Here is a 22,468-nt window from a genome sequence, read left to right as displayed (position 1 = left end):
CTTCTGTGACAACGAAAGCGCCATCAAGATAGACAACAATCCAGTTCAGCACTCGAAGACAAAGCACATTGAAATTCGTCATCATTTTCTCAGAGATCATGTCATGAAGAAAGATATTGACATCATTCACGTCAACACTGAAGAACAACTGGCAGATATCTTCACAAAGCCCTTGGATGAGAAAATGTTTTGCAAGTTACGGTGTGAGCTAAATATCTTGGAATCCTCTAATGTCCTGTGATTAGGCACACATCCTAACACGTATGCATGTTGATGACTTAGATGTGCAACACACGAAGTAAGGTATATCTTCAATCAATGAAGACTTACACTCTGTGTGTGAATACATTAACATGGAATTTGACTTTGGAGCGCCACGATAATTGTGCGCCGTGTCTAGGTCTAATACTTCCTATACGGTGGGTAACGCCACCACCAAATTTCTCTGTTTGAAGTGTTTCAATCATGGCGTTACTTTTGCAAAGACTTCGCATTTGGTTTGTCTTCTGTTTCAATTTATCTTCATGATTTTCTGCACTATGATGATTTGATTGCATATATATATATACTGGTGTTCTATCCTCTACAACATTCACTTATAGCTATGTCTTCAAGTTGAATCTTTTGAACTAAGTGAATGTGATCGGACCCTAACCTCTCTATGCTTTCTATCTCAAACTCTATCTGTCCAAATCATATGCATTCTATTGAAGATGTCGAATGTCTTCTCTGCGTCCTAGTCAGCAGAAGACACAGAGACAAACATCAAGTCCTATTTAAATGATTCATCTTTATTGTCGATATCCGGAGAAGCCGGAACGAACATCCGACAAACTCGGCGGGCGTGGGAACGTGGGACAACTCTAAGTATGTTGCATGCTTGCCACGTGTCCCACGGATGTGAACAGACAGGGGTACCTGCGTAATTGCGCTGTGCCGCACACCTACTTATAAATACGTGTCCCCTGCGTAAGGAAATCCTTCTTCCACCTCTCCACCTTGTCAAAACCCTAGCGCCACCGCTAGCTCTCGACGACGCCGGCGACGAAGCGCTTAGCTGCCGCGACTTCTTCGATGCCGTCCTCACGCCGGCCGCGGACATCGTCCTCTCCGCCGTTGCCAAGTTAGGGCATGGTGGGCTGAACTGCTCGGTCTCCTATTCATCCCTTCTAGCAGTTCTTCGTGTGGTAATTATAACTCTATTTTTACCACCTTTTGATCTTCCTAGATTCATCTATTTACCGAAAGTGGTTTCTACCTACTCAATGTTAGATCTATTCTGTGTGCATCTCATAATGCCTAGTCTATTCACTTACATTTCCTATCTAGTTTGATTCCTCACTTGTACTTATTCACAGATCGGTACAAATCTGGAACCAACTCATCTCATATAAGTGAATGTCTTCGCATCATGAGGTCAATGTCTTCAAAGTGATTTGTCTTCAAAATCTTCTGAGAATGCATATGACCTCTTCCCCTTCCCTCGCATCTCTAATGCTGTCACAGATACATGTCCGTGGGAGAATCCCTAGGTTCTCATAGTCTGCATTCGTTTGCAGAATTCTTACAGCAACACATTGATTCTCCTGAAGCCAGCTCCTGTCTGACCAGCAAGCGAAAGCCTTTGAAGCCTTTGAACATATTGAAACCGTTCAGTTTGAAGTTCATGGCTACGGAGATGTCTGTCAGGAAGGGTGGCGGACAGTGTCGTGGGGGAACTTCAAAGGATCTGCCTGATGATCTGGCAAAAATGTATAAAACAGATCCTAAAGAAGATTACAATCAGTGCAAGACTCAAATCCAATGGATTCGACGCTATTGGGCTGAACAGTGGTACAAGTACAAGTTCTTCACCCAGGAGTACACAAAGAAAAATGCTATCAAGAGCCCTTGGGGTGATATTCTCTATCGAGGCCTTCCCCCCAAGAACAAAGCTGAAGCCATTGCGCAAGAATTCTATCCTTGCATGGTCCGTGGACCACAACCTGAAGAAGCCGACTCATCATCATTGCTCTGGTGTCGTGAAGACAATCTCTTCAAGCGCAACCTTCAGTTTGCTAAGGCTTCGGCAGAGGAAAACAAGAAGTCATGGGGATTAGACTTCAATCCTGGCCCCTCTGCTCCCCGTGAGGATGGCACACGTGAAGCTGAAGAAAACAGAATTGGCCCCTTTGCAAACCTTGATGGCCTCAAGTCCCTCTTACGAGCGTTCCAGAAGGAGAAGTGCATCATCAACCAGCTGCTGAAGCCACTCCTGCTGTGAATGTCTCCGAGTCTGAAGCACCAGCTGCTGAAGACAATCCGGCTGCATCATCCGATGAAGAACGACAAGAAGAACATTTCTCTACACCCCCCATTCCTGAGGAAGTTGTTCACGATGTGAACGTGTCTGTGTCTGACCCTCCAGCTCAGCAAGTGGAGGTTGAAAATGTTGAAGCTGCCACCACCAACGATAATGAAGCCGATGACGCTGTCATGGCTGACGCTGATGTGGAGTTTGAACCAACCAGTGTGCCTGAAGCTAATGAGGCCACTGCACCTGAAGCTAATGAGGCAACTGCTCCTGAAGCACCTGTTGTGCAGCCTAAAGCCTCAGTTGCTGCCACTGCTCCCGTTCCGCCACCAAGGCCCTATACAATCGAGCAAGCATACAACCAGGGTGAGCTAATCACAGTAAGATGGCCTGTTCTGGTCCCTCCGCCTAATGTCTCTGGTCCTCAATTTGATTATCACATTGAGCATAGGCCTCAGGTCTAGAAGCCCAAGCCAAGACTGCCAAGGTTCCCAGGTACTGCAAACTCACCAGGGTCTTTCAATGCAAATGGCTTCAAGAGCCACAACACATTCTTTGACAGCTCAAAGAACCCCTACACGAAGCCAAGGATATCATCAGATCGGTTCTGGAGTCATCAGCAGCGAAGCTATTACTCCTATGTTCTGTATGATCAAGGGCGCATTTTCCCTCATATGCACCTCGACACTGTAGCCATTACTAGACTGCCCTGCTTAGAAGAAGCACTTGACTGCTTTCGTGATGCTGGGCTGCTCAGTTTTGTCACAGATAAAGAACACTGGAATGAAGAGCTATTGCTTCAATTCTATGCTACTCTACACATTCACGGCTACAACAGATATATCAAGACATGGGTTCTCGAGTGGATGACAGGAAATGTTCATCATGAAGCCAAAGCTCTGCTTATAGGCCTATCCACTCCCGGAGAACTCTATGAACCTGGTTGTCAAAATCACCGCAATGCTCTGGAAAGCATCTTTCATAAGCCTGAACCCAATATGAGTCAGATGTTGAGCATGATGAAGCCTTTGCCACGTGATGCTGAATATCCAATAGAGTTCTTTGTTGAAGACCTTGAGTATCTGCCACGCACCATATATCACATCATCAGGCGAACTCTATGGCCTATCAAAGGACATTCATCAGCGGCAAAGCTTGAAGGAGCTATGAAGACTTTGGTCTTCTACATTCTCAATGGCATCAGCTTCAATGCGCAAGATTTCTTCATCAGGCAACTGGCTGCATCTGGATTTGATCTGTTTGGTCTGAAGTTTTATGCTCCATGGGTCATGCGCCTCATTAAGCGACACTCATCTGTCAACTATCAACCTTCTGCTCGCAATCATGTGATTTTTCTACCAGAGGTTGATATGTCAGTTGAAGCTATATACCCTGAACCTGCCAAGAAGCCGCTTTGTCTTCAGAATGCCAAGCACCAAAGCTTCACTCAACCCATTGAAGGTGTTCAAGCAGCCACACGAATCTATCCAATGGCTGGCAATACTCGTCTACCTCATCGAGCACCTACTGAAGCCACTGAAAGCACCATTGCCCAAAGGCCTCGGAAGCGTTCTTGCATTCTCAATGACCGAGAACTTCTTGTGGCCCTTCATTAGAAACAGGATAAACATCACTTTTGGCTCAAGAGACAGATGCAAAGCCTCTTGGTGGATGTCAATCGCATTCGTAACATTGCCACCAAGAATGGCTTTGTTGCTCATGAAACTTGCCGGCGATCATGGAAGAGCCTGACCCTGCTTAGTGCTGAAGCAGATCTTCAAGACGATGGCTTCAATGAATGATTCCAGTTTGACTCCACTCCTCCACGGACTGCTGTCCTACGTCGTACTCCATCTCTTAAAGACTCTGAATACTCTTCCTCCGCGGCAACTGTTAATGCCAGAGTGATCGATGACGAAGATGATGCTACTTCACCTCCTCCTACTTCTCAACGCATCAACACTGCACCAAGTTCGTCTGCACCACCAAACGACAACGACAACCCTGCTGCTTCAACTACTCCTCATGAGGACGAGTAGATGCTCTATGTCTTCAAACCTTTTTGGTCATTACTGACAAAAGGGGGAGAAGCGTATGAGTCTGATAGTGTTCAAGCGGGTTCATATGGGCGGTTGCATTATATTTTTGCCTCGTACTTACAACTCTTGCTTTTTAAAACATTTGGTTCTTTGAGTTGTAACACCTAAACTTGATGGTCGTCTGCTACTTCTTTGCTTTACTGTGATGCGATGATAACTTCCGCACTTAGATCATCCCGCAGACGTCCATTTTTCATTATGCATGTCATCCTATATGCTATATCATTTCATGCATGATGAATTATCTTCATAAGTTGAACTGGATCTCCACAAGTACAACCTGCCATGTGCATTTGCATTCCAAAAGCAAAATTACTTATATGCACATCTTCAGGGGGAGCCCTTGCTACTTATGAAGACAATTTCCTATCCTTTACAATTTCACATACTTTATCACTGTTGAAAACTTCAACCATTTTTTCATCAATCACCAAAAAGGGGGATATTGTAAGTGCATCTAGTGCCACCCCTAGTTGGTTTTGGAGTATTGACGACAAAGTTGGTTGAGAGACTAATGCGTTTGTGAGAATTGCAGGATAACGCAGGTAGTGTCCCTCAATGATTTGGTTTACCTACTGGAGATGACCCCTAAAAATGTATGAAGACATTGAGGACAATGGTGGTATGAGAAGATATTCATATTGAAGACTATGACATGAGAAGACATTGCGTGAAGACTATGGAGCGTGAAGACTGTGTGGTTTCGTTGTTTCCTTTTCTTCTTCGTTGAGTCATAGGAACCACCGTACTGTTAAGTGGGTTCCAAGTGAACTAAGTCAGAGTGACTGAAGTGATGCTCAACCCAAATCCTATGTCTTCGAGCGAAGACAATGAGAGCAAATCTTATCCAGAGCTGGATGAGTCAGCTTTGCTTGTAGCCCAAGTAAAGTTGCCATGTGTGTTTGAAATTTGACCGTTGGAACACATGTCAGTTCCTTAGTGACACAGGGTCATTTCGGACAAATCAGGTCGGGTTGCCTTGTGGCTATAAATAGCCCACCTCTACACCATAAATTGGTGGCTGCTCAGAGTTAGTTTACGGCTTTTGTCGTTTTGAGAGCAACCCACCTCGAAGCCTTTGAGAGAGAAATCCTTGGAAGGAAAAAGCCCAAACACCCAGAGCCAAAGAGTGTTAGGCATCACTGAAGTCTTTCTGTCTGTGTGATCTGAAGACTTATTACACTTGAGGACTGTGCACCCTCCAGCCGGTTAGGCGTCGCGTTCTGAGCATCCAAGAGTCATTGTGGATTGCCGGGTGAACGAAGTCTGTGAAGGTTTGGGAGTTTACCTTGAAGACTTACCAGAGTGATTGAGCGAGGACTAAGTGTCCTTAGCTCAAGGGGAATAAGGTGAAGACACGGTCTTCTGAGTTGAATCTCAGCCTCCCTAACCAGACATACAGTTGTCACAACAACTGGAACTGGTCCAACAAATCCTGTGTCTTCAACAAGTGACTGGTTCTATCTCTTCCCTCCTTTACCTTGAGTTTGTCTTCATGAAGTCATTGCTTATCTGTCTTATCTAATTGACTTCATTCCTTGACTACTGTTGTTGATTGGCTTCATACTATCTTCCATCCTGATCCTACTACCTAGCTGCTATTAGTCTTCGTACGTTAGCGCTATTGCATACTTGACTATGGCTTGCCTGTTGTAGTTTATCTTCCGCTGCTTATCAATTAGGTCATTTCTATTGTTTGTCTTTGAAACTTCCACGTTTTGAAGACTTTGATAAAAATCGCCTATTCACCCCCCATCTAGTCGATAACTAGCACTTTCACCTACTCTTTTCAAAGATGCCCGTAAGTTTGTGTTGTCTTGTGATGAATGCCAAAGAATTGGTAATATTATTAGACGTCAAGAAATGCCTACGAACTATTCACTTGTTATGAACCATTTGATGTTTGGGGCTTTGGTTATATGGGACCTTTTGCTTCCTCTAATGGGTATACACATATTCTAGTTGTTGTTGATTACATTACTAAGTGGGTAGAAGCTATTCCAACTAGTAGTGTTGATCATAAAACCTCTATTAAGATGCTTATATAAGTTATTTTTCCGAGGTTTGGAGTCCCTGGATATTTAATGACTGATGGTGATTCACATTTTTTAATCCATGGTGCTTTTCATAAAATGCTTGCTAAGTATGATGTTAATTATAGAATTGCATCTCCATACCATCCTCAGTCTAGTGGTCAAGTAGAATTGAGTAATAGAGAGATTAAATTGATTTTGCAAAAGACTATTAATAGATCTAGAAAGAATTGGTCCAAGAAACTTGATGATGCATTATGGGCCTATAGAACTGCATATAAAAATCCTATGGGTATGTCTCCGTATAAAATGGTTTATGGAAAAGCATGTCACTTACCTCTTGAACTAGAACATAAGGCATATTGGGATATTAAAGAGCTCAATGGTTATTTCAAAGTTGCCGGTGAGAAGAGGCTATTTGACATTAGCTTACTTGATGAACGGAGAACCCATGCCTACGAGAATGGCAAATTGTTTAAAAAAAAGTTAAAAGATGGCATGACAAAAGGACACAAAAGTGTGAGTTTAATGTAGCTGATTATGTTTTGCTATACAACTCTCTATTAAGATTTTTTGCAGGAAAACTTCTTTCTAAATGGGAAGGTCCTTACGTTATCAAGGAGGTCTATCATTCCGGTGCCATAAAAATCAACAACGCCGAAGGCACAAATCCAAAGGTGGCGAACGATCAAAGAATCAAACATTATATCTCAGGTAATCCCATAAATGTTGAAACCAATGTGATTGACACCGTAACCCCGGAGGAGTACATAAGGGACACTTTCCAGAATGTTTTAGATTCCAAAAAGGATTAGGTATGTGGACGGTAAGTAAACTGTCTCCAAAACTGCTCAAATAGCAAATTTTCTCCGTTTTGGAATATTTAAAAAATTAGGAAAATAAGAAGTAGTACGAAGGAGACACGAGGCATCCAAGAGGGTGGAGGGCGCGCCCTACCCCCTGGGCGCACCCCCTGCCTCGTGGCCACCTCGTGTGCCCTCAGGAGTCTGTTTTCTTGCGTGATACTTCTTTTGGTCAGTAAAAACTCATTATATAATCTCCTGAAGGTTTGACCACCGTACCACGATGAAATCCTCTGTTTTTGTTTTGAGTTGTTTCTACAGTAGATTTAGAGCAGGATGTCTTCTCAAGATTCAGTCAGGGAGAGTCGGGTATCTCATCCGACATCGGGGCCAAGAGTAAACAGCAACGCTGACCACTTTGGGACATCAACAGAGGATCAGCTGGAGGCCGACTTGAAAAGGATAGATGCCATGGAGGAGGATCAAGAAGTTACCTCTCGTCTCCAAGCCAAATTCATGATGGAGGAACTTCAAAGCTCAGAAATTCCAAACTCGGTCATCCCTCCCAATGCTAGATTTCTTTCTTATGAAAATATGAAAAAGAGTGTTACTTGTTCTCCGCAGCTATGCAACATTATTGGAGTCCTGGACTAGGGAGTCCTCGGACGTCCGGTCTATTGATGTGGGCCGGACTGATGTGCCTTCAAGATACAAGATAGAAGATTACCTCTCGTGTCCGGTGGGGACTCTCACATGCGTGGATGGCAAGTATAGGTGTTCGGATATTTTATTCCTTTCCGTAAAACCGACTTTGTATAACCCTAAGCCCCTCTGGTGTCTATATAAACCAGAGGGTTAGATTGGAGGCAGGATCACAACATTGCTAGGCTAGCAATCTAGGGTTAGCCGAATCGATCTTGAGGTAGATCAACTCTTGTAACCACTATACCCTCAAATATAATCGAACAGGAGTAGGGTTTTACTCTCATTAAGAGAGCCCGAACCTGGGTAAATACTATGTCCCTTCTCCATTGTTACCATTGATCTTCAGACGCACAACATGGGCCCCCTACCCGAGATCTGTCGGTTTTGACACCGACATTGGTGCTTTCATTGAGAGCCGCTGTATCGTCGACAGAAGGTAACGCTGTTTCCAGGGAGACCTTTCTTCCTGGACAATTGTCAGGGGAAACGAAAACCTATGGGATCAGGGGCGATCCCTTCTACGGTTGGCGGGGAGAGGAGCTGCACGAAGAGTAGGTCTAGCAATCAGTGTGAGGGATTTCTACCCAGGTTCGAGCCACAAAGATGCGTAATACCCTAGTCCTTCTTGTGTGTATATCCTGTGTTCTTGAGCCCTTGAACTAGTTGCGGTCCATGCCTAGTTCAAAAATTCTGAATCCTCTCTCAGTATGCCTCGTGCCTCCTTTTATATGTCAAAGGGGTTGGCACAGTGGCACACAGGAGCTGGAAAGTATCTACAGTGTACATACTTATCGCGGGCATCGTAGGACAAACGCATTTAATGCGATGCCTATGTGCCTTTTCACTTTATCGGGGACGTTAACAGAAGTCGTCTCGCCCATCGCCGCCCTTCCTTGCCTTGACACGCGTCCAGGCTGACAAGGCATGTAGTGCCATGCTGGCTAGCTAGCTGCTATGTTAGCACGGTGTAGAGACTCCACAAAGATCTGGATGCCACCATGCAGGCGTCTACCTAGTTGGCAAGCTGGTTATCGCACTAGAGTGGTGGTGAAGTGGCAAAACCTTGTCTGGTGCGGGCCTGTTTGCGGCCCTGCAATCGTCCCCGGCAAGGCTTGCCGGGGGCTTCACGGTTGTCCCCGGCAAGGGTCTTGCTGGGGGTCTTCGTCTTCTGGTCCCACGTGGACCTGTAGGCTATAAATCTTCACAAAGGTCTGCATGCTACTTTGGACGCGCCCCCTGAGCCTTGGCCTTGACGTTTTTGATGGTGTCAAAGCTCTCAGTCCTCAAGGGTGATGGCCTTTCTGGTACTTCGCAGGTCATCCCGGCATGGAGCTTTCCGGGGCTACGCAAGCCGCCCGCGAAAGGATGTTGACGGGGGAGGTCCATCTTGTCTTCCGCTCCTTGTTCACTATAATGAGTATCTATCTTGTTAGTTTCGTGTTCTGTCTTCTACTGCCTACCAGGCCCTGCGGCAGGTGTGGCTATGACTGCCCGTGCACAAGTAAGGGGTACAGAAAAGCCCATATTTTTGTACACCGACAGGAGCCCCCAGGCTTGGGCCACACATAAGCGCAAGGAGTAGTTGGGCCAGGCCCAAAGCGGTGCGCGGGCATGCGTGGCGGTGACTTAACTTCCACGATCTTTTCGCTAGTTGCACTTCCCCATGATCAGCGTGGAGGGTGTGACGTGGGGGTCGTGCGTGGGACGGTCGTAGCACACTTGCGTCATCTTGAAGTGGATAGTAAATAGGCGGCCCGCGCTTCCCTCATAAAAAAGAGGAATTCATAGGGGCACTCACTACAAAAAAATACACTTCCGTGATGATACGTGTTTGTCATAGTAGGTCACATTTTCTGTCATGCATGTACATCATGACGATTTTATGACAGAATCAAGATAGTGATACCTGTGATGTCGTAGAAGTGTCCCATGACATTACCAAAATTATCATCACGGAAGTTGTCGGTGTTCTGGGAACAGGGGTACCCAGACTTGCCTGCCTGTGGCCTGCGGCATGGCTCAAGGAGTGGCCCAATACGGCCCATCTTCATCGACACAAGCTCAATACCCTCGCGAGGGGCCAAGCCTCGCGGGGGGGGGGGGATGACAGGAAGCTTCCTCAGGCACGGCCTCATCAGGCTGGCTCACGAGGAGGTGGAGAGATCAAGGCAGGGTACCTCACGAGGTGCCCATGACGCAAGCCATGACGACCAAAGCCAGGCGGGCGCCAGGTGGGCGCCAGCCTACGCAGAGTCCTTGTTTCCTCTTTGGTGCAAAGGGAGCAAGCGCAGGCAAGAGTATCAAGCAAAGGCAACCATTTCGGTGCAACAAGACCAAGACCAGCAGAACGGCAGGATGGAGGTCATCGTGGAGCCCAAGCCGGCGTGACCGCCAGAGCCTTTGGCAGGCGAGGATCGACTTTAGTCAGGATAAGTGTACTAGATGTTCCCCTTCAAAATGGCTAATTTTTCATGCCCTTCCCGCTCAATATTTGGGAAGAGGCCCAGGGCCTCACTCTATAAATAAGGCTAGCCACCATAGTATAGAGGCATCTGAAGATCGAGCGGTTGATCCCTAGCTAGAACCACCAACGCAAGAACACCCCTCGCGAGGTAGTTCTTCCTTGTATTGTTCATCATCAGCCCCTAAGGCAATCCACCACACCACAAACTAGAGTAGGGTATTACACCACAATGGTGGCCCGAAGTAGTATAAACCTCGTGTCCCTTGTGTTGTTCTTTGTGTAGTTTAGATCCTTCCGAGGCGCCGAGACATAGGTAGGTAGGAGGTGTGATCTCCGCGTGCACCCCAGAGTTCGAACCTAGAGGATCTGCCGGAACCCGAAATCCGACATTTGGCGCGCCAGGTAGGGGTGCACCGGAATCCGCCTTCTGCCGCCTTGTTTTTCGCCGTCCCTCGCATCCATGTCAGACGCTCGTCGAGCCCGTGCCAAGCGCAGGGCCGCTCTTGCCACTCGCGTTGCCCAGACGGCCCCCGTTGGCGGGTGCCGCCGTCGTTCCCCATCGCCTTCCATCAACGCCGCCATCGGCCCGGTGGGGAACGAGCAGCAGGCGTCGTCTTTGCATCCTTCGGTGCAGCGAGAAGGCTGCACTGCCACCCCATCGCTGACTCCAGCCGGTTCCTCGTACCACGCCCGTCGCGCTCCTACGGACGCGCACGCCGTGCTCCTGGCGTGGGAACTCCTGCACTACCGTCCCGTTGACGACCTCTACGACGAGTGGCTCACCCGCATCACCGAGCTCGTCAGCGCTGCTGGGGGCTCCCCTGCTCCGTCCCTCTCGCTGCACCACGCCCCGCCTTGCGCGGGCGAGGAAGCTCCGGGGTCACCCCAGCCGCCTCTCCCTCAAGAAGGCGCCCTGGCCCCAAGGCGCGTGGCCCCTGGACGGAACCTGCTCCGTCCGGCACCAGCGCAGCAAGAGAAGAGCTGCCAAGAGATCCCTCATCCCTAAGAAGCTGCCCTGGCGCTCCTCGTGCCGGCCCGTCATGACCGCGCTCCTGCTCCTGCGCGCCAAGACCCCGCGCTGCTCCTGGCGGCAGCGCACGGAGACTTCCAAGATCAATCCCTCCGTCACCCGAGGCCTCCCGTGGCCACTGCAAGATGCCGCGCCTTCACCGCCGAGCTGCACGGCATGGCCTTGCCGGGCAAGTTCAAGCCAGATTTTCCCCCACGCTACGACGGCACGGCCGACCCTGCAGAGTTCCTCCAGCTCTATGAGCTGGGCATCGAAGCTGCCAGCGGGGACGAGAAGGTCATGGCAAACTAGTTCCCCATGGCGCTCAAGGACGGTGCCTGCACCTGGCTCCTGAACCTGGCTCCTAGCACGATTTCCTCCTGGGACGAGATGTGCACCCGGTTCATCGCCAATTTCCAAGGCACATGCGACCGGCCCCCGACCATGAGCGACTTGCGCCGCATCAAGCAGCAGCCAGGAGAGACCCGGCAGAAGTTCATCCAGCATTTCAACAACGCTCGCCTCAAGATCCCCAGGGTGTCTGAAGAGGCCATCATCTCAGCCTTCTCCGACGGTGTGCGTGACGTCAAGATGAAAGAAGAGCTTGCGATCCATGAAGACCTGTGCACCTCCCTTGAGCTGTTCAACTTGGCAACCAAGTGCGCTAGGGCTGAGGAAGGACGCCTTTCCCTCCTCGAGCTGCCTGCTGCCGACCCAGAAGAGAAGAAGCCCAAGGTCAAGGACATGAAGCGCAAAGGGGCGACCGTGCTTGCAGTAGAACCGGACACCAAGCAGGGAAGGGCTCAACCTGAGTCATCCAAGGGCATCCAGTACTGTGTGTACCATGACCTCCACACCCACAACACCAATGAATGCCAAGAGCTCCGGGCCGTGTGGGACGTGCGCGCCGTCCGACGCCCCGAGCGCAACGATCGGGGCTATGGCCAAGGAGGAGGAAGAGGTGGAGGACGATGGGAAGACCGTGGCCCTCGCCAAGGGTGGCGCGACCGACCTCGCAAGGACCGCTGGCAGGACCAGCCTCGCGAGGGATGCTGGAGGGATCAGCCTCGCGAGGATCGTCCGCAAGGCAATGCGGGCCTCCCTCCTCTGCCACCGCAGCCAAGGAGGAACGAAGACAATCATCAGGATGAGGGGGATGGGGGCTTCCAGGAGCCGCACGCAATCGCTTGCGTCTTGGGCGGAGCTCAAGCCCCAGCCTCTCAGCGCATCTTCAAGCAATTTGCTCGCGAAGTGAATGCAGTCCTCCCCAAGCTCGAAGCCACGCGCCCCCTCAGGTGGTCAGCATGCGCCATCACGTTCAGCTTAGCGGATCAGCTCAAGTGTGCAGCCACAGCCAGAGTCCTCCCGATGCTTTGCTCCCCGATCATCAGCAATGTGCAAGTCACCAGGACCCTCATCGATGGCGGGGCAGGGCTCAATGTCCTGTCCGTCGAGACATTCAACAATCTCCAAGTGCCATACAACCAACTTCAGCCAACCAAGCCTTTCTTAGGAGTCATCGATGGTTCCACATTCTCGATAGGGCAGGCCCGCCTTCCTGTCACCTTCAGGAAGCACGACAACTACCGCACTAAGCTCATTGACTTTGACATCACGCACATCCGCCTGCCGTACAATGCCATCCTCGGGTACCCAACTCTGGCCAAGTTCATGGCCGTGACTCATCATGGTTACAATGTCCTCAAGATGCCAGGAAGTGGTGGAGTCATCACAGTGGCTTGTGAAGAGAGAGAGATGCAGTGTGTTCTTTGGAGCGTGCCTTTCAAGCCGCATCAATTGAAGACCCAGATCACAGGAGCGGAAGGCTTCCCGAGGCAGTCCCTAAGAAGAAGAAGGCATCGCCTGGTCAAAACCCTCAGGAGGCAAGCCCCTCAGAGTCCACGCCCGTTTCGAGGGCGCCTCCTTCTGTCGCATAGGAAGGTGTGCCCGGCGCCCTCCTCGAGCAAGGCTCGGGGGCTCTCTCCTGGAGGGCCATCGACTTTGCTAAGATCACGAGGGAGGCACTCAGGCACCACTTGGAGGCGTGTTTGAAAGTACGTTTCCCTCAGACAGGAGCAAGACAAGGAGGGCCAAACCCACAGGAGTTCGTTAGCGAGATCATTCAGGAGCTGCTGGAGTCAAGAGTCATAAGTGGCAGCCGCCGCTTACCCGCCGTAGCTCCCCATCCGGGCGAGGATGGTGGGCTACGTGTCTGCATCGACATACCAGGACTCAACCGAGCCGCCTCTCAGGAGCGCCTCTGGCCCTCGCGTGTGGGACGCTGCGAAGGTCCACCTCACAGCTATGTTTGCATGCCTTATGGCTTGCCGAATGCGGCAGCTGTGCGCCAGCGCCTCATGAGGAGCATCCTGGAGGCCCAGGCGGCCAGGCATTCCGCAGTCCTGGCAGAGATGGAGATGGTCCGCGAGGAGCCACCAGCGCCTCCGGAGCCTCCCGGGGCTCCTGTGCCTGGGGGCTCATGACGATTGGCTTCCGCAGCACACGACGTCTCTACTTCAGCATCCCTTCATCTTCAACACCATCAGGTGACATCTTTCGAGTTTCATTTTTCAGCTGGGAGCGCCCTCGGGGCTGCATCATTCCCAGGCCGCGTGGGTCCGTCCCTGCGGCATGTCCCCCTTTTGTTCATGTTTTTAGCTTGCTTTGTTGGGGGCGCCCCTCGGGCTGCATCATCCCCAAGACACTCGGGCCTGACCCAGCGGTATTTTCCTTTTTCTGCACCTATCTAAATGGATTTGCTCCTTCATGCTTAACGTGCCCGACTTAATCGCCCGCTCGATTGACACCAACTTATGGAGCTGCTCCCTAACGGCACGACGCTTGTGCATGTGTCTGTCCCTGCAACGCCGATAGACCTGAGTGGCTGAGCTCTGGCCGTGGCAGCCCCGCAAGGCGCCACCTCACCAAGCCCTCAGTGCCCTCGTCACCCTTCCAGAGCGACCAGCAGCTGGCTGGCAATTGTAACGACAATGCTCGTTTTCCTTGTGGTGAGCTTGCAGGATATCTGTAAGGAGCAACGTCGGGGGAGGCCTTTGCGGCGTCTCCTTCCCTCTCGACCGCGCGAACCGCTTGCACGTTAAAGGGGGGCGCCTGATCATCGCGACTCATGGGCTCTTACTGGCCCTCCAGCCCTCACCTCCTGGCCTTGTCCATGGCATCGCGACCTGACATACCAGCAACGGCTGAGCTCGCTCGAGGGCCGGGACCCGAGGACATAGAGCATAAAGGGGAGTAAGGGAAAGGGGGAAGAGGCTCGCGAGGACCCTGCCCAGCAACTCCTCAGCTACCGACGCATGGACCTGGCGCCGCACCAAGGAAAGGTTTCACACTCTCGAGATAAGTCATCCACTGGAGCTACTAACTATCGCAACACCGACCTTGTGCCTAATGCAGCTCCGTGTTGGCAACGTTGCGCTCCTTTCTCACCGAGCGATGGCTGCTTGAGCGCCAAAGGGGACCTCCTGAGCATCGTGACTCAGGGGCTCTTACTGGACCTCAGACCGCTCACCTCCTGGCCTTGACCACGGCATCGTGACCTGGCATACCAGCGACGACTGAAGCTTGCCTTGGGACCGGGACCTGTCGGCGCACAGCATCAAGCCCTCGCAAGGTTAGAAAGGAGGGACTAAGCTAAGACGGGATAAGCATCCCACACTGCTTCACGATGAGGATCATATTAACAAAAGGAACTACAGGCAACTTACAAGCCCCCACGGGGTGTGTTCTTGGCTCCTCGCAGGGACCGAAGACATGTATCCTAAGGAGTCCTAACTACAGGGACCATGCCGGCAGACGCCATCATCAAGAGTGGGCCACGCAAGGCCAGCGCCAGCCTCATCCAGATCCGCCACGTCGACTGCCGGGCGCGCCGGCCCTGCTTCGGGCACGGCGCGAGCTCGGAGGCTCATAGCTGTCGTCGCTTGTCGCCGGGGTCAGGAAGAGTCTGGAAGAGTCGCTGGACCCTCCAAGACTTTTCAATTCGTGCAGTTGCCGAGGCATCGTTGGGGAGCGGGGATGCCCATGTCCAATCAACCGCCACGCGGCGCCCAAGGCTGCAGGCTGTTGGGGCCCGCGGCGCTTCGCACTTGCCCCTTCACTTCTCGGCTAAGCCAAGTCCAGGTGCGCCTTGGGCCCGGGGGATACTGTCGGTGTTCTAGAAATGGGGGTACCCAGACTTGCCTGCCCGCGGCCTGCAGCGTGGCTCAAGGAGTGGCCCAGTATGGCCCATCTTCATCGACACAAGCTCAAGACCCTCGTGAGGGGCCAAGCCTCGCGGGGGGGGGGGGGGGGATGACAGGAAGCTTCCTCAGGCACGACCTCATCAGGCTGGCTCGCGAGGAGGCGGAGAGATCAAGGCTGGGTACTTCACGAGGTGGCCGTGACGCAAGCCATGACGACCAAAGCCAGGCGGGCGCCGGCCTGCGCAGAGTCCTTGTTTCCTCTTTGGTGCAAAGGGAGCAAGCGCAGGCAAGTCTATCAAGCAAAGGCAACCATTTCGGTGCAACAAGACCAAGACCAGCAGAACGACAGGATGGAGTTCATCGTGGAGCCCAAGCCGGCGTCACCACCAGAGCCTTTGGTAGGCGAGGACTGACTTTAGTCAGGATAAGTGTACTAGATGTTCCCTTTCAAAATGGCCAATTGTTGGCGCCGTTCCCGCTCAATATTTGGGAAGAGGCCCAGGGCTTCGCTCTATAAATAGGGCTAGCCACCATAGTATAGAGGCATCTGAAGATCGAGCGGTTGAACCCTAGCAAGAACCACCAATGCAAGAACACCCCTCGCGAGGTAGTTCTTCCTTGTATTGTTCATCATCAGACCCTGAGGCAATTCACCACACCACAAACTAGAGTAGGGTATTACACCACAATGGTGGCCCGAACTAATATAAACCTCGTGTCCCTTGTGTTGTTCTTCGTGTAGTTTAGATCCTTGCGAGGCGCCGAGACATAGGTAGGTAGGAGGTGCAATCTCCGCGTGCACCCAGAGTTCGAACCTAGAGGGTCTACCGGAACCCGAAATCCGACAGAAGTGTCCACTTCCATGACGATAAATGCCACATCATGGAAGTGCTTTCGTCAAGGGTGATCGACATGTGGCATCCACCATAACGGCTCGCCGTTAAGCTATCGGGTCCGGTTTTGGATCCGATAACCCGCTAAAGCCACGACCAATGCCCATTTTCCACGTGTAAAATTGTCATTGGCCGACAGAACCACGTGTCAGCTCCGCATTGGCACATGTGTCACTCATCCACTGGTCCAGATGCGCCTATGATATGTTGACATGTGAACGGGCCCAAAAGTGGCCCATAAAGTTTAAATGGGCCATCCCAACTAAAGGCCCACAAGATGTAGCAGACCATAATGGGCCGGACCAGCTAAAGGCCCATAAGATTTTGCAGACCATAATGGGCCGGCCCAGCTAAAGGCCCACAAGATTTTGTAGACCATAATGGGCCGGCCCAGCTAAAGGCCCAACATTCTCAGTTAAGGCCCGTACGGCTAGTGTCAAATCGTCCCGTCAATGACCCGTCCTAAACTTGTCATCATCGCAGCCCACGGTCACTTCTGGCCCGTTAACAATCTGCTAAGTATTTGGGCAGAATTACGGCCTGGTGTATTTCCGGCCTGTTAATGGTCCTGCTTCATTTGGGCCCATTTATAGGCCATTGAAACTTTCGGCCCACAAACGACCGTGAAGGATTTGGGTCATATTCAGCCATGTTTGACATTCGGCCTATTAGAGGCCCACTATAGATTTGGGCCACTTTCAGCCTGTTGTGATTTTTGGCCTATTAACGTCGGATGAAATCCATGAGCTATATGTGGCCCAACGTCACATCAGGCCTATTAACGGCCCATATAAAAATGACACTAATCAAGCCCGACCGAACTTCCGGCCTGTTAAAGTCCCGTGTAGTACGTCGGCGCATTTACGGCCCGTCCGAATTTCGGCCTGTGAACGATCCACATTGTAAATGGCCACCATTTCGGCCTGCCAAGACCAGTGGGTTATTTGGCACAATCAGGGCCCAATCTCACTCTCGGTCTATTAAAGGCCCATGTTTCTTGTGGGCTCGAGATATTTACACCTGTAAATGGCCTATTGTTACTAAGGGCCCAAATTATGTTTATGCCTATTAAAGGCCCACTATGGGCACATGCCTACTAGAAAAATATGAAAGCTTATGCTGATTTAGGCCAAGATATTTTTAGTGGGGTACATGCAAATTTCGGCCCATAATAATTTTTAGCCCAATTGGAATGGGCCCGACGAATGTTGGCATGTTGGGCTCCTACGAAGCTTTCGGATGAATACATTACTAAGATAAACCTACACTATACAAAAATAACGTCACAATTAGTGCAGCCTTTGGCAGCAACATAAATGATGTATCACAACAAAATAAAATCGAACCATACAAAAAAGGCATGTTGGCATAAAGTTTACAGTCCTTGCAGATAAAAGAACAGAAGCACATATCATTTGACCTGAGTGCTAATGTTTCAGGTTTTAGAATATGATGGAGCAACACGATCTTCACCTTTTTTCCGCCATTGCTCTTGAACAACGAAGCGAATGTCTGATAGTCTGGTTTCAAAACCATTCATATCTTGATGACATTTGTCAACCACTATTCTTGTTTCTGTAACGACGTCCATTAGGGATTGGACTTGTGTCCAGAGCACAAATATATCACTCTGTCTAGCCGGGAGATTTTGTTCAGTAGGCGATTTCGACGAGGTTACCTTGACAACCAACCCACAATTACGCAGGAAGGTGCTTTTTGCACTGTAGGTGGAGAAATACTGACGCACTGCAACAAGAGGTGACATTGTGCCTGTGGTAGCCTCGTCACCTTCAGGTGGTTGTGTCTGTTCAATCATTTGTTCCATAGCTTCCTGAAAGTTTGAACTTATAGATTAGTGTACTAGATAAGTTACTAATGAGACAAAAACAAACAAAGTAGGTTACACGTTTATACATAACTTATTTTGGTGAACTACTGTAATACATTAGCATGTATTGTAGTGCCAACTACATAATAAAATCACTTTCGGAACATATGTCCATGTAACATGCCTACTATATTGTCTATTTCCTCACATTCGTTGACTTATAAGGATAAAGAGACATGGTTTAAAGTAGGATGAACATAGTATGACATCATTCATATCATGGGCAAACAGATATACAACAAACAAGCTATTTTTATCATTGTGTGCGCATGTGAACATCACAACTAGATTACAGATCAAGACCAAAAGAATATCCTTCATCTCTTTTAGACCATGTAAGGTGAAATGATACGTTAAGGAAACTATGTATAAAAGTGAACAGAGTAACTGACATTGGCTGCAAACCAAGCAGTTAAATGAAAACATCATAATACCAATCAGTTGAAAGGTAGGAGGAGTAAGAACTTACAACAGCGGCTTGAACTGGTGTGCTCAAGCCCTTCATCTTGCTGGTGTGGCAATCGTTGAAGATTTGTACTGCATTCGGTTCAGGTTCTTTTTGATCCGCACGAGCTTTCCTTTGTATTTGGAACAACTCAATATAGGTATGACAATATGACACAGAAAAAAGAAGGAAGTAGGAGCTATTTACAAGAGCCTCGCAGTGTGCAATATAGCTACGAGATCCTGTTGTCTATTGGAATTTCAATTTAGAACGGTTGGTCTTGTTCTTCAAACAGTTAGCCCAGAAGAAGATGCACTTGTAAGGCACATACATAAATACAAGTTCAATATGTGGTCTGATCAAATACATACAGCCTACCTGATACGTTGGATCAGACCAGTGTTTAACAAGGGCTGTCCAGTCTTCATCTGTAATATATTCCACTGGAGATGTTTGGGCGATTTCATTGTTAGACTTGCCTTGAAAGTGAGATTTTCTAAGGTGGTACCGATACTGTCGCAGAGCATACTGAAAACATGAGTGCGTGCTTCTTTAGCTGCATCATCTTTTAGATCCAACTTGAACCTCATCTGTTGAAAAAATAATGTTGGTCTTATTAGGAGGAAGCTAGAAAGTATGGGACAGAGCAAGACAATATTACTAATTGCGATGAATAACATTACTTATGGATAAATGGTCAAGGAAGGTGTTAAACTGGGTATTGTCTTTCTAATTCCTGTACTGGATCCACATCGGGAGGATATGTGCATGACACCTAACGATAACGGCTGCCTCTGATACTAACTTGGCTGACTTTGTAGCATCATGTGACCTTTTTAAACCTGCCACAAAATGGATCTCCATTCTCCTGCCTTTAGATTTTGTTAACCTGTCAAGCATTATCCCTAATGTCTGTTTCTGCTTGCGCCGTGGTGCTAGTTCAACAATGAATATGGAAAGTGTTAGTCTAGATCAAACTATGAGAGTACATATAAAGGAGCATGCAACTGCAACTTGACTCGGTTAGGTACCATCTTGGTGTTGATTCTCATGAGGTTCGTCCGATCTTGCCAAGTCCAGTTGTGTCAGCAGTGCTTCGGAAGTAGTGTTAGGTGTGAAGGCAGCTTGTGAACTGGCCAGTTCCGGAGCAAACGAATGAGTAACTCGTTGAGATGCTGGTACAATTGAAGCAGATGCTGCAGCTGGTGGAGCAGGTGACACTGTGTTTGTAGATTTAGCCGGTGGACTTGGACCTTCTACTGCACTATAAGTACCACCAGAATCTCGAGGGCAGATCCTTTTCCATTTCACCCGACGAGTAACACCATTCCCTACTATATTCTTTTCCTTACTCTTTTCTACTTTGCCATGTCATGCCATACCCACAACACAAAAGAATAAAACCGCTCTTGAGAACTCATTGATGCATGATACAGACAAGCAATACTTTGATGTAAGACAACCGTATGAGGATGGAATATGTAAGAAAAACAGGACAACGTGACATATTCACAGCTATGATGTGTAAACTAAGCAGAAGGTTTTTAAAGAAAATAGAAGTAATGCAAGCTAGACACCATATGAAAGATGCAACCAATATTAGTCTGCCAAGTTAAAAGTGTCTTATGATAGGTGGCAATTTGAAAAATTAGAAGCAGTACAATGTAGAAATCAGTGCAAGATGCAACCACTATCAAACTGCCATGTTAAAAGCGTCCAATCATGAGTGACTCATGCGGGATACACAACATCAGTACTTTGATGTAAGAACATGGAATGACAGATAGATGAAGTGTATTCTAGACACACAAGGCCATGTCATATGCATATGTATAACTTATAAACTCAAAAGGTGCAATTTAATCAAAATATAAGAAATATAGGCTAGACAACAGATGCAACATGAAACCAATTATCACACTGTCAACTTAGAGCAAGCACCTGCGATGGTGGAGTACGGGAGATGAACTCATCATGTAGACTTGGGACTTCAACTCCATTAGCAGTAGCAGTGGAAAATCTAGAGAGTCTCTGTTTGCGTCGGTGCGGAGGACCACCAACATCCCCTAACTTACTCTTTTCCTTCCTATTTTCTGATATTGCCTTATGCAGTCAAATCCACAAGAACATGAATAAAATAAACTCTGCATAACTGGTTGATGCATGATATAGACGAACACTACTTTGATGTAAGGAAAGTGCAGGATAGGAGGATGGAATATATACAAAAAAAGATAGCATTGCATATTCACACGTACGATAGGAGGATGGAATATGTATGAAAAAACAGTAAGCAGAAGGCATTTCAACAAAATTAGAAGAAATGAAAGCTAGGCACCATATGAACATGCAACCAATATCACTCTATTAGGTAAAAAGTGTCTCATCATAAGTGCCATTTCAAGCAATTAGAAGCATTACAAGCTAGAAGACAATGCAAGATGCAACCCACATCACAGTTCCAAGTTAAATGTGTCTTATGGGTAAGTGATCGTTCCAGGTATAAGTTGTATGCTACGCAGATGCAATTCGACATAATCTGAAGCAATACAAACTAGACATCATACGGAACATGCAACCACATATAACAGTTCCAAGTTAGAGCAAGCACCTGTGATGGTGGAGTAAGGGAGATGTGCTCATCAAGTACACGTTTGTCCTAGAAACAGGAACACGTGTCATATTCACAAGCATTATTTGTAAAGTAAGCAGATGCAATTCAACAAAGTTAGAATCAATACAAGCTAGACATCATACGCAACATGCAACCACATATAATAGTGCCAAGTTAGAGCAAGCACCTGTGATGGTGGAGTAGGGGAGATGTGCTCATCATCTACACAGCTACGTTGACTATCCGACCTTGCGTTGTCTTGCGAATCTTGTTGGGAGGATGGCGGAGTAGAATCTGTAGAGACCCCCTATTTGAGTTGCTTCGAAGGACCACCATTATCCACTGCCGTACTAATTTCCTTCAGCTGTAATGATTTTGCATTGGGAAGTCAAATCGATAAGAAAAAGGACTAAAATTTGCTCTTCAAAACTCATTCATGCATGATACTGACAAACACTACTCGGATGAAAGGCAAACACATGATGCAAGGGGAATATGTATGAAAAACAGGATGGCATGACATATTCAGACCTATGATGTGGTAACTAAGCAGGAGGCATTTCAACAAATTAGAAGCACTACAAGCTAGACACCATATGAAAGATGCAACCGATGTCACTCTACCAAGTTCAAACTGTATGGTGTTTCAACAAATTAGAAGTAGTACATGCTAGAAATCATATGCAAGACACAACCAATATCAAAGTGGCGACTTAAAGGTGCCTTATCATAAGTGACTGATGCGGGATATGCAAGAACAGTAGTTTGATGTAAGAACATGGTGTGATCAGATTTAGTATGTTCTAGAAATAGGAACACATGTCATATTCATAGGCATTATGTGTAAAGTAAGCATATGCGATTTCACAAAGTTAGAAGCAATACATGCTAGACATCATACGCAACATGCAACCACATATAATAGTGCCAAGTTAGAGCAAGCACCTGTGATGGTGGAGTAGGGGAGATGTGCTCATCATCTACACAGCTACGTTGACTGTCTAGCCTTGCGTTGTCTTG

The sequence above is a fragment of the Triticum aestivum genome, chromosome 1B (assembly GCF_018294505.1).
Source record: "Triticum aestivum cultivar Chinese Spring chromosome 1B, IWGSC CS RefSeq v2.1, whole genome shotgun sequence".
In the NCBI taxonomy this organism is placed as follows: Eukaryota; Viridiplantae; Streptophyta; class Magnoliopsida; order Poales; family Poaceae; genus Triticum; species Triticum aestivum.
This window is presented reverse-complemented; position numbering follows the sequence as displayed.